Source organism: Temnothorax americanus, unplaced genomic scaffold (genome assembly GCF_048541705.1).
Source record: "Temnothorax americanus isolate GAGA-0224 unplaced genomic scaffold, ASM4854170v1 Scaffold26, whole genome shotgun sequence".
Classification (NCBI taxonomy): Eukaryota; Metazoa; Arthropoda; class Insecta; order Hymenoptera; family Formicidae; genus Temnothorax; species Temnothorax americanus.
In genome coordinates this window covers 41,588-52,194 of record NW_027509401.1, presented here as the reverse complement: position 1 = coordinate 52,194, position 10,607 = coordinate 41,588, and the positions used below count along the sequence as shown (strand labels likewise).

General features: G+C 40.0%; 1 long non-coding RNA gene across 1 annotated transcript; it reads right to left on the bottom strand.

Moving 5' to 3' along the window:
- Positions 1 to 5,076: 5,076 nt before the first annotated feature.
- On the bottom strand, positions 5,077 to 9,451 carry LOC143899204 (uncharacterized). The gene is made up of 3 exons (XR_013257417.1): positions 7,557 to 9,451; positions 6,912 to 7,113; positions 5,077 to 6,824 (listed from the first exon to the last, which is right to left on the bottom strand). It is a non-coding gene; the product is annotated as an uncharacterized LOC143899204 (long non-coding RNA).
- Between the last annotated feature and the right edge of the window lie 1,156 nt (positions 9,452 to 10,607).

Here is a 10,607-nt window from a genome sequence, read left to right as displayed (position 1 = left end):
ATCGTCGTCTCTATCCACGCGCGCTTGCGCGCAGTTCGCGCTCCGATCTCTCTCCGCAAATGATGAGTCGCCAGATTCCATCGCGCGTTCTCCTTCACCACCACCAACGCACATGCGTTTGACGATAACGACGTTTCGGTCGGTTTTTCTAATTTTATAATTAAACACCGGTTTTGCAAAGTTCTACGTACTCGTCGCTCGTACCGCATTAAAAAACAACTTTATTCCCCGTTCCGATCGGTTCGCACCGCTCTCTCACGATACATTTGTCAATCCGCGTCACCGTATGCCGCGCCGTCGCGAGCAAAACTCATTTTATATACGCGTTCGTTATCTCAACGTTGGTTTTCCATACCCAGAGATAAACTCTTTCCCCGGAAAAAACGACAATTGCTCGCCGCGTCGTTCGAGAAAAACAAAAGGAGGATGTGTCGTCGACAGCGACCTTGAACGCGAATTCGGACGCGCGATAAAAAATATTATTCGCGAAACGTAACGGTTCGGGGTGAACGAGGAGAGCGGTATCGTCTCTCTCTCTCGATCTCTCTCGATACGTCGGAAAACCGCGTCCGGCCCGTCGTCGGGACGAAGAAGCGCGCGATCGACGCTCCCCTTCGCGGGAGGATACGACGACCGCTCGCAGCGTCGCTCTAGAAAAAAAAAACAAAAGGAGGACGCGACGTCGACAGCGACCTTGAACGCGAGTTCGGACGCGCGATAAAAAATTATTATTAGCGAAACGTACGGTTCGGGGGGATGAACGAAGAGAGCGGTATCGTCTCTCTCTCGGTCTCTCTCTCGATACATCGGAAAAAAACAAAAATAATAAGCAGCCAATCGCTAACGTCGTACATCGGAAAAACCACCACTTTTATACATCAGCGATAAAAATGGAAAAAAAGTACGCAGCCAATCGCCAACGTCGTACATCGGAAAACCGCGTCCGCGTAGCCAATCGCCAACGTTGTACATCGGAAAACCGCGTCCGTCCCGTTGGGACGAAGAAGCGCGCGATCGACGCTCCCCCTCGCGGGAGGACGACTCGCGATTTTCACCGTAAAAATGGGGAAAAAAGATGTAGGGTAAAAGTAAGTAGCCAATCGCTAACGAGGTACATCGGAAAATCACCACCGTTGGCAGCCCTGCCATACCTAACTTTACGTAAAGTGTTCCCCCCGCGTCGCGCTCCCCCTCTCGCCCAGTTTTTGCTTCCCCCCGCGTAGCCCCCCCTCCGCTGATCCTTTACACCGTCCCTCGACCCCCTCGCCCACCGCTTACGGCGTTCCCCCCGCGGCAGCGAAGCCCCCCCCCCCGACCCCGCTAACCGCAACCGAGATCCCTGGGGCAGGGATGTATGTTCTCTAGCTACTGATATTTTTTTAAATAAGAGATGCAAAAATAAATAAATTTTTGAAAAAATTATTCGTTGCGGTTAAATACACATAAATGTTGTTATTATAAAACTTTTTACCCATGTAGGGGGGGTAAAAAAATGAATTTAGAAATTTTTTGTTGTTGCCCAAAAATGGTTCTAAAGGGTGAAATCACCCTTTAAAGCGGCTTTTTGTTTTTCTCGATATATTTCGGAAAGTATTCAAGATATCAAAAAATGTTTCAAATAAAAGTTTTATGGTAAAAACATCTTTATTCAACCACATTAATAAAATTTCAAAAAAAATTTTTTTTTTAATTTTTAATCAAAATGTTGTTTAAAAAATTAATTTTAAAAAATATTATTAATGTTGTCGAATAGAGGAGATTTTACTATAAAACTTTTATAAGAAACATTTTTTTATATCTCAAATATTTTTCGAGATATATCGAGAAAAGCAAAAAACCGCTCTACATATGAGCAGTGGTTTCACCCCTTAAAACCGTTTTTGGGCCGCTACAAAAAATATCTAAATTCATCTTTTTACTCCCCCTACATGTGTGGAAAGTTTCATTAAAATCAGAATTTTTCAGTTAGCAAGGTTCCCTTGTAAGAGTAATACACCAGTCAAATTCACGAATTTTACAACTGCAGTTACAAAGCAGCTTTCTGCTGAATACAATTATAATTAGTATAATGCCTGTGTATATAGGTGCCTATATATAAGAACTTTTTTACTTTTTGTCTTTAATATTTATTTTTAATTATTTAATTTTTTTTTATTTAATTTTTAATTATGTTTAAAAAGTAATGGCAAACACGGCAGGTTTGTCTAAAATTTTTAGATAGGTGAGCGACAAAAAGAGAGTTCCTTTGAAGTCAATTTTGTCTTTATTATGTGGTTATCTTAAAAAAAAAAAAGAAAATATGTTGACGTGAAAGAAAAAGAAATTGAGAGTAACTAAAAAGTTTTTACATTAGTTGAAATAAAAGCAAACCAAATCAGTAATCTGTCTCCTGAAGATAGAATAAAAAATAAATGAACTAAAATAAAAAACCAGATCTTACAGAACGGAATTAAGATGTCTGGATTACTGATTGAAAATGTGAGTCCGAATGTTTACTGAAACGTAATACCGATTATGAAAAAAAGAAAGAAAGAAAAATGAAAAGAGAGTGGGGCCTCTCTGCATTAATGTCTATAAGATCGGTTCTTGGGCTAGAATTTGAAGCCAGAGCCATAAGAATGAAAGTAATTCTCAGATCTCAAGACGAATATAAACTCTAGCAGAGGCTCTTGTACTTTTTTTTACTAATATCTGTCTTCAAATATGGCGTCCCAATGAGAATCTCTGAAAGGCCTCGCTCGCTGGACCGGACTCCTCACCTCGAATCGACCCTCCCTCTCGGACGCTAGCTGCCGCAGCTATCCCTTTCCTAGCGGTGAGCTCTCCCTGGTGATCCGACTCTCGCTCGGTTGGTCTCCAGAACACGCGCCACAACGATCCGTCAAGAAAGAAGTAACTCGACATGTTCGAAGAAACGCAAGCAAGTGCGGCCATGACACCTAACGAGTGAGGAAGGAGATGGGGGCTCTTTGAGAGTGGCGACTTGCGCGTCGCGCCATCTAATGTAAAACGATCGGGCGTTGTAAAACGCGAAAAGAATTTGAGCGCAATGTCTGAACAAATTATTTAATTTTTAATAAGTTTAATTATTAATATTTATTTTCATAATTAAATTTATTTTTTATTTTGATAAATGTAAATACAAATATCTTATTGTATTAATATTTAATATTAATAATTTGATTAGTTGCTTAATTTAACTTCTTGTTTAATAAATGAGCAGATGTAGTACTGTACCTATTATATAATATTTTAATTTTCAAAATTGTCAAATTACAAACAGGAATTTTGTTGTGACTTTTACAGTTATAAAATAACTATTTAATGGAAATGAAAGCCTAAAAAAATTGATATTGTAACGCAATTATTATAATGCTCAAATCATAAAATATTTATATTATCCATCTCTGCCAATACAATATAATTTTTTATTTGCTATTTATGCATAAAAGGGACCTCTTTGCCGATTTCAATGATCTTGACATATGTCAAGGTCACCTTCTTGAGTGACCTTTAAAAGGTTTTAGCCGACGGTCATTGTTCATTAAAAAGTTATAAACCAAAAAAGTTTGAAAATTATAGCAGCTATTTTGAGTATTGGAAGGTATATCTATGTAAGTTAGTGACGCGCTTTAAAAGTATTTAAGTGTTTAAAGCGCGTTAACTAACCTATGTAGGTTAGTGCCGCACTTTAAAAGTATTTAAGTGCTTAAAGCGCGTTTACTAATCTATGTAGGTTAGTGACGCGCTTTAAAAGTATTTAACTGTTTAAAACTAAACACCTAAATACTTTTAAAGCGCGTCACTAATCTATACGCCGAAAAAATATTTCGCATGAAAAGTGTATGCGTGAACTATTTCGACATATATATTAGTCATTTATGCCTTCCAATATACTCAAAATAGCTGCTATACTTTCCAAACTTTTTTTTGTTAATAACTTTTTAACTAATAATGACCGACGGCTAAAAACTTCTGAAGGTCACTCAGGAAGGTGACTTTGACAACATATGTCAAGGTCATTGAAATCGGAGAAAAGGCCCCTTTTATGCATAAATACCTTTTATTCATATTGCATTCTATATAATGGCAATGTTATTGTATATTTGACAAGCAAATCAAAATAGCTTCGAATCGATATCGAATTGATGAAATATCGATGTTTTAACAGAAAATACATAATTTGCCTTGTTTACAATCTGGCGCGATGAATGTATGTCACAAATAATCTTTTTTTTTTTAAATGTCATATAGCACAAACATCGAAATAAGCTTTAAATTTCGAGCATTATTTTGATATGATGTAATATTGATGATTTCGACGGCAATTAGACGTCGATTCGATGAGTCATTTCTCGCTGGGTTGAGTTCAAGCAGTTGCAAGACGATAAACTTAAACATTGCTAACGATTTGGAATATGAAAGTAACGATGAGTTTGATAAGTTTCATAGATGGATTGGTCTACCGGAAAAACGAAGACCGTTCCCGTTTTGTAGTTCCAGAAGTCATGATTAACACTATTATTAGAGTTTATCATGACGATATGGCTCATTGTGGTTTTTCCAAAACCATTGAAGACATCCACGCGACGTATTGGTTTCCCTACCATGCATAAAAAAATAAGAGGTTACATCGATAATTGTATGATGTGTTTGATTGCTAATTCTTCAACATGTTTGCGAGAAGGCGAAATGCAGTTAACGCCTGTTCCTTTGATGCCATTTGAAGTTGTACACATAGATCATTACCTGGTCCGTTGTCTGCTACGTCAGATAATTTTTAATATATATTAGTAATAGTTGATGCTTTTACGCGATTTACGTAGTATTTGCCTACGCGGACAACGATGTCTAAAGAAACCATTGCAGTGACAAATTACTTTTCCTTTTTAATGTAAATTGGAAATTCTAAGAAGATAGTCTCAGATAGAGGCAGATAGCCTTTACATCGCGGGAATTTCTTGCTTTCCTTGAAAAATTGAATATTAAACATAGGAAGGTGGCAGTGGCTTTACCATGGGCAAATGGTTTAGCCGAACATTCTAATAGGTTTCTCGGAACATCCCTAACTAAAGTAATAGATGATCAGTATGAGTGGAAGACTCATTTGTTAAAAATTCAATACGTGGTTAATAATACGGTAAATTTGTCCATAAATTCTACTCCTTCCAAATTGCTTTTAGGATACGACTAACACGGTCATTCAGATATTTTTCTTAAGCGTTTGTTAGATGATATAGCTGAGATAGATAATTAGTGCATAAGTTTACATTGCGAAAAATATATATATGCGTTTTGTTTTACGTTTTATTGTTCCTAACACATTCGAGACGAATGCAATTGCAGGCTGGCCGAAGCTGTAAGAAATCTAGAAGTATTTAGTTGGTTGTTTCACATGGCGACAGGCCGCGCTAGCGCCGCAGGGCGTGTAGATGGCGCGCGGCCGCCGGTTTAAGAACTAACCGTCGCCATTTGTCTTAAAACCGGGAGTGGTATGTTCAGCGGCAAAATTCAAACGTGTTTTGATGCAAATTTGTATATTTTATATAATTAGACATGATCGACGCGCGCTACGCGCGTTTTATTTAGCTTAATTGTACAATTCCTATTACATTATAGTAATAACTTAACCTATTGATACAGAAATGTTTCCAAATATTGACAAGGAAGTTATCAAATCAGTATATGATGCCAATTACGGCAAAAAAGACATTACAATTAATTCGTTGCTTTAGATGTGCGAATAAGTCCTAATTTTCTACGCAGCTAGAATGCCATACGTAACTTTATCGTATCCTTTGTTAATAAACCTTTTTTTCCTTTGAAATGTAAGATGATGTACGAAATTCTAATTTGTAATACTTCCATACGTAATAATATATATTAAGGTCGAACATTCTTTGAATATGTGAATTAAATGATGAAATATTTCTCTTCTGAAGAAACATATTATATTTTGAATTGAATATAACATTGAATTATTCTTACAATTAGTCGATTTTGTTACGTATATGTCATTGTTATTTCAGAGTTTATATTTATCTTTTTCTCTCCTCATATTTCCATATACATGAGTATTTATTTATTCAATTGCGTTATATATTACATGATTTACTGGTCTCTGTATGTAATTTAAATACATATTGCGCGTTCTACAAAATTGTAAAAAGATATACGCTTGAAGAATAGTTGCACACGTAAATTGTAATAAATATCAAATATTCATAATTTGTACAATTATTCATATCGAAGAAATAGAATAAGCCGAAAGTGTCAGGGAATTTCGAAAATTTTATACATAAACAGCGAAACGACTGTAGCTACAGAAATAATTAACAGTGAATGTGTATTTCTCTTATTGTTGAGTTGCAGGGCATAGAGTTGTTTTTAAATTTACAGGCACACACTTCGATATTATATCCTTCAGTCACAATTTTTGACAGTTATAGCATTTCATGCATTCCTTCTATCTACTGTATCAATTATGTGAATACCCACTGATATATAACACATTTATTTATTAAAGCAAGTAGATAAATATTCTTTTTCGTAGATGAACTAGATCTTAAGTAGCTTTAAGTATTATAAGTAATTTGTTCGTTAGTAATTTCTTTTTCTTATGAGATTGCACCTCGTTAAAACTCATCGTGCCTCGCTAACGCCTCTCCGAAGTCCGTCGCCTGAGATCCGACGAAAATGTCGTATTTCTAAAAAATCTCGTTTTTCGTCAGCTTATGATCCGCATCGGTGTCCGCTTCGTAAATCAAGTGCCTCGACTCCGCCTCGGGGTGATCAAATTCCGCGGGAATAATCCACGTTTTTACCTGTTTCAAATTGGAACAAATCAGTTTAATTGTTTTTATATTACCACTAATAAATGTACATACTACTGTAATGTAATAAGATCTTACCATTATTTACGGGTATTTCTTCCTGTGCTTCTTGCGATGTTTCATTAAAATTTTTATGAGCAGGAATATTCCTTGATTCATCATCTTCTTCAGATGTATTTACTGGTATCAGACGATCACCAAAAATAGTTGGAACTGCTGTAGATTTCAAGCGGCGTTTACCTCTCCGTGTTTTTTTTCTCATCTCGTCTGAAAAATGAATCTGAAAAAAATATTGAGTAATTTAATTAGAAAAATAAAGAATAACAATAAAATATAGATTATTTTTGTGTATTAAAACTTTGTTATTTTTGTTAATTCTATTTAGTCCTTAAAAATAATAAGTAATAGTCTTCTCTCTGGTGATAGTTAATAGTAAAAATGATAAGTAATAATTAATACTTATAGTGATCTTTTTTTATAAAAAATGCAAAGAACATTAACTTTTAAATAAGCAAAATTTATTTTAAAATTTTTTCTTATTATTAATATCCATTTCTACCAATGCAGATTAACTTTGACTTTGGCTTAACTTACCGTTTATCCTTCTCTAATTTTAAGAACTAGAAAAAGATAAAAAGTAAGTTAAACCGTGATTAAAATTAATCTATATTGGTAAAAATGGACATAAGTCAAATAAATATATTATGTTTGTACCATACTTACTGAACACAATTGTCGAACTCATTCCAGGAACCCAGTTTGCACGGTTAATGTTCGAGAGCGCGCGTTAGGGCGAGAAAGCGCGAGGTAGAAGACGACCACAAAAAAAACAAGTCCAAAATTACAGTACAAAAAACAAGGTTTTTTTTAATGTTTAAATATATACACGTATTTACGGTCACCCGTTAGCTCTCGGCGGGTGAACAGGTGGAAAGTTGGAGGAGGCGGAAAGGGTGCTGTAGACGTGGGTGTGTGAAGGGGTAGAGGGCAGGAGTAAAGGAAAAGGTGAAGGAGGTTGAGAAAAAGCGGAGGCATTGGAGGTGAGGGAGGATTCGAGGAAATGAGGTTGGAAACCGAGAAGGAAGAAGAGTGCTGAGAGTGAGGTTAGGATGACGTTGAGGAAGTGGTGGGAGGACGCCAGAGACGGAAGAGGTGAGAGGCGGCGGACGGAAGAGGATACGTGGGACCCGCTGGTTGGCTGTCGGCGAGAAGGAAGTGCGGGGGGTGTATCGGTCAGAGCCGGCGCGGGGAGTCGACGGCTACGAAAGAGTACGTTGGCACCACCGCAGGGCGGTAGGACGCGATACGCTGGAGTGCGATGCGGACAGAGCAGGCCGGTAAGGAAGAGAGAGGTGATATCGGCGAAGGAGGAGATGGCGCAAGAGACGAACGGCTTAAGGCGAGTGCACAAGAGCTCAGCACGGCGGCCAATGGGATGGAGCGGGTGAAATCGATGAATCGAGAGGATGAGTCGATCGAGGAGGTGAACGGCCAACGTCCGTAGAGGGCATGCAGGCAGTACAGGTAGCAGTATGGCCGATGGCGAAGAGAACGTAGGACGGAGAAAGGTATCGACGGCGGAGGAGATGGAGTAAGAGGCGACGGACGAAGGTAAAGGCGGGTGCACAATATGGATCGATGAATCGATAAGTCGAGCAGGTCGATGTGGTCGATGCGGGAAGGTGAAAGGACAGCACGTGGCAGATGGTTATGGCGGATGGATGTGCAAAGGTGATAAAGGTGAGAGTGGACAGGAAAAAGAGTAAGAGAGCGACAAGGGAAGCGAGGAAAAGAGAGGAGGAAAAGGATGGTGGGAGAGAAGGAAGCAGGGGAGAGTTAAAAGAAAGTAAGGAGAAGTTGGAGGAAGAAAGGAGGCGCACGCACACACACACACACACACACACACACACACACACACACACACACACACACACACACACACACGCACGCAAGCACAAGGGGCGAGAGGAGAGGGAGAAAGAGGTTGGAAGGCAAGTTTTAAGGAAATTTGGTTTGTAGGGAGAGGAGGAATCGAGTGGAGGGAGCCGGGTGTGTGAACGGAGAGCGGAGAGGAAAAAGGAGGAGCAAGGAGGAGAGCAGAGGAGGAGAGCCAGGGAGGTGCAGAGAGAGGAGGCGAGAGAGGAAGAGACAAAGAGAGAGAGGGGCGAGGAGAGGGGACGTAGAGAGGGAGGAGAAGAGAAGCGCGAAAAAGGGGGGACGGAGGACGGAGAGAAGAGATGGAGGAGTCTCAGGGGATGTTGAGGGTGTGGGGCAGAATAGCGGACGAGTTAGAGAGGATAAGAAGATCAACAGACCCAGGGCAGGAAGTAGACAGGAAGAAAGGACTGAGACAGGATGAGGTGGAGGGAGACGAACGAAGACGTGAAAGAAGAGGAGAGGGTTAAGGGAAGGGAAAAAGATTAAATGTGAGATCGCACATGGCCAGGGAATGAACGAAGGAAAATTCTTGTATAAGAAGTTTGGGTACGTTCCTCAGAAAAAACGCCTTGTAAACCCTAAGGGGATATGCAATAAACTCATACAATATACACGTATTTACAGAAGCCGTGTGAGACAGCGCGCACTGAAACTATCAGCGAAGCAAAGCAAATCGCGGGTGCGAAAGCAAGTGCGGATTGCAAGGCGCGAAGCGGTAATACAAGCAGTGTATAAGCGGTCGTATCGGAATACTAGGCGGGTGATTTGCGAGCGAAAATTAGTTCCGCAGCGCAGCGGCGGTCCTTTTAACACCTCCGAAGCGAAACTCTTTCTGCAGATTTCCCAGAATTTTGGGAGGGTGATTGGCCGTCGGAGCCCTGTGTCATGGAGCCAACGTCACCGGTTTTACGTGAGTAGTAAGTAGGTAGGTATGGGGCGTCAAAACAAACCCCTTTCGCCGACTCCTCCGGCGTCAGGGGCGTGGCCAGACGGTCTGCCCACGTAACCTTGGAGCGCTCTGATTGGCTGCCGCGTGAGGGGTGGGGGTAAAATGGAGCGATTTGATTGGATACCCCATACCTACCCAGCATTCTGATTGGATACCCCATACCTACCCAGCGTCTGATTGGCCCTCCCTCTCCTGAGGTGTCTAGTGTCTAGTGATTTTTTGGGGAGACTGCACGTGGTGGAAAACTATGAGACAAAAATGGCGGATTCAAATGGAGCGTTTTGATTGGACACTCCATACCTACCCAGCGTCTGATTGGTTCTCCCGCCTAAGGTGTCTAGTGCCTAGTGACTTTTTTTGGGACTGCATGTGGTGGACGACTACGAAACAAAAATGTCGGATTCAAAATAATAACCAAATGGTGCGTTTTGATTGGATACCCCATACCTACCCAGCGTCTGATTGGCTCTCCCGCCTAAAGTGTCCAGCGTCTTTTTGAGTCTGCACGTGGCGGACGACGCTGAAGTCACGCGGTAAAATAGCGGAAGAGCCGGCCAGCGCCATTTTGGTGGAAGCACGTGGTAGACGACGCTAAGCTCGAAAAAGGATATGATGCTAAAATGGCGAAAACGGAAAGTAGAATTTTTAAGAGCATTTTACCTCAAGGGGAAGAGAAAACAGGAACGGACAGGTTCGCTTTATAACGTGGTGCAACTATTTTAACGTTAGAGAAAAAAGGAATGAATAATTAGACGGAGGGGGTTGAGAGAGAGAGAGAGAGAAGATACAAACAATGTTTATTACATAAAATAATACAATGATACGGGAGAATAAGTATTTTTTTAATTATTTTTAAAAGTACACGCCTGAACATGGCAGCATCCAAC